The following is a 2,501-nucleotide window of genomic DNA, read 5'->3' on the forward strand; positions in this document are numbered from 1 at the left end:
GCTCTGGAGCCCATGAGGTCAGTAAACTTGTGTTAAATCAGCTGCAGAGTTGAGCTGTCATCTTTTATTTGATATTACATCTTTTTCTGTCTGCTTGTAGAAACAAATTTGGGTTCAGAAGTCATCTTCAGGTTCTTAGAAAATTTACCTAAATTGGTAAGCAATTTTGTATTTAATTCCATTAAATTAGCTGATGAATTTTCTTACATAGTCTTCCCATATTTCTGTTACTTGGTTTTCTTTCTGGGCTTATGGAACTAATTAATCTAATCTAATCTAATATAAATATGTAGAAGACAAAGCCTTTGGTAAAAAAGTTAATAATCTTATGTGGATAGCCTACCTTTCTGACATGTGAATATCCTGAGTTAATGCGATGCGTTTTTTAATTGATGTTAAGTTTGATTAATTTGATACATCTTTTATGTAAAAAATAATTTATTCATTTAATTGCCTTTACTCTCATTTTTGCCTTGGAATGTATTGCCTCCTATAAATCTAAAGGCCAAATCAATGGAACGAGAGTTTAAATGGCATTTAATTTATAGTAGTAAACATGGAAAATAAGAAATGTGGCAGCTGAGAAGGTTGACTATATTATTAGATTGGGCAAATATTCTACTTCTTCTTCTTTTATTGGAAGAAGATTAGGCAAGAATTCAGAATTTCAAATTTTGTATTGGAAGACCACATTAATTTCATGTATTTTATTTCAGCTTATTACATTACACATTTAATGATGACCTTTTTATTCATTTACTATAATGTCTTTTTGTAGTAATGTAATACATGTGATCTTCCAACGAGAAATATTACACAAATAGAATTTTCTTCACCTTTTCTTTGCTAGAGTTTTATTCATATATACTTTTTGTCTTTGCAGTTAGATTTTGTTTTCAGAATAGTAATTTTAATCAACTATATCTTGCTATGGGTTTTCTTTTTTCTTTTCTTTTATGTTTTGGTTACTAACTCACGACAAATCTTTTGTAGTGTAAAAGTGAATCTTCGAGCCTTTGTGCGCTGAACATGATGCTGCCAGAGAACAGCTTTCTTTTGTGAGGGATATGGGCTTTAATGAGTTTACTTTGGAGGGTGATTCGATAAGACGATGTTGATTTGCAAGGCTCTACAAGACGCCGAGGGGCGTTGGTTTGAATGCTGGGCTATACGTTAATCAAGAGCCAGATGAGGATGTTCAGATGCTGTGTTCTAAGGCAAGTCGACCTGGAATGGTGTAGTTCATGATCTGGCTAAATAAGTCTCGGACCTCACAGGTTTCCATTTAAATTGAAGAAATCCCTAAGATGTTGGTTGTGAAGGAAGCTTTAGATTGAATCTCATAAAAAGAAAAAAAAATCCATATTTTGGAATTGTTTAGATGTGTAGAATATCATCGGTGAAGAATGATGTTTAGACTTTAGATTCTCTTCAATATGGGTTTGCTACTTTATTATTATATTTTATAAGTTTTGAATTTTTGATTAACCTTTTCAATCTAATTTCCACTCATGGATTATATGTTCTCTGCGGAGAGAAAGAAAGAATCTGTTTCACTGCCAAGGCAGGGGCCAAAGAAAATGAGAAGCAATAAGTTAAACAATTCAACAGAGACCATATGTCTACGACTATCCAAAATCATTTTAATGAATTTTCGATCCATAGCCATGATTAACCAAAAGTGTTGTTGCATTGCTTGAAGAACATGTAAATTACAAAGAGAATCACAGCCTATCTCTTTAATGCAAGAAAAAGAATAAATTACTGACAGGTGGCCCCAGTGTTCTACATACAAGAACGGCCTATCACAGCTATGTAATGAACAACCTTCTGTCGTCTGCCAGAAAATACAAGTAAAGATTAAAGAATTGTCCCCTTTTCTTTTCTGAAAGTTAAGCTAAGGAATCTGAACAATTTCAACTAAAATTTTGTGAAGTGACTGTGGCTTTGAGAAGAATGGGCAGTGGTCACTCCCTTTAATCTTGAAAACTCCCGCTGGTGGGTTTTCTCTTACTAGCTTTTCTTGCACATCTGGTGAAAGGGCCCGGTCATCCAATGTCTGAATATAGAACCGCCGCCCGGTTCCATACTTCTCCGGGGACAATGACAGTTTCTCCATGATAGGACCCAGTGGGGTGGGTCTCATGGAAACCATGGCCAAAGCAACATCCTGGAAGGAACCAAGTACCATGTTTAATAATATGATTCTGTAAATTGGCTACAATGAATCAACTACTTCTCAGGCTTCTCACTTTCGTGAATAGTGATCAGTCCACAATTTTCGTGCGGTATTTAACAGTACAACATGTATGCACACAGCATTTAAACTCGAATGGTATTAACATGTTCAATGCAACATTTCATTCCCCGTTAAAGCCAACATGTCATCAATTAATTTATCTTGAGTCTCTGACCTACATCATAACATCTTCTTACAGAAAACAACATTAACTTGTCTAATGATGCAACTTTGTTTTTTATTTTATATTCTCCACAAACTA

General features: G+C 34.4%; 1 long non-coding RNA gene across 1 annotated transcript; it reads left to right on the forward strand.

Annotated features, from left to right (window-relative positions):
• LOC110428876 (uncharacterized) lies at positions 1-1,488 on the forward strand. Its single transcript, XR_002446527.2, has 3 exons — positions 1-17; positions 101-156; positions 994-1,488. It is a non-coding gene; the product is annotated as an uncharacterized LOC110428876 (long non-coding RNA).
• Positions 1,489-2,501: the final 1,013 nt, after the last annotated feature.

The sequence above is a fragment of the Theobroma umbraticum genome, unplaced genomic scaffold, assembly GCF_002168275.2.
Source record: "Theobroma umbraticum cultivar Fairchild unplaced genomic scaffold, ASM216827v3 scaffold_204.1, whole genome shotgun sequence".
Taxonomy (NCBI): domain Eukaryota; kingdom Viridiplantae; phylum Streptophyta; class Magnoliopsida; order Malvales; family Malvaceae; genus Theobroma; species Theobroma umbraticum.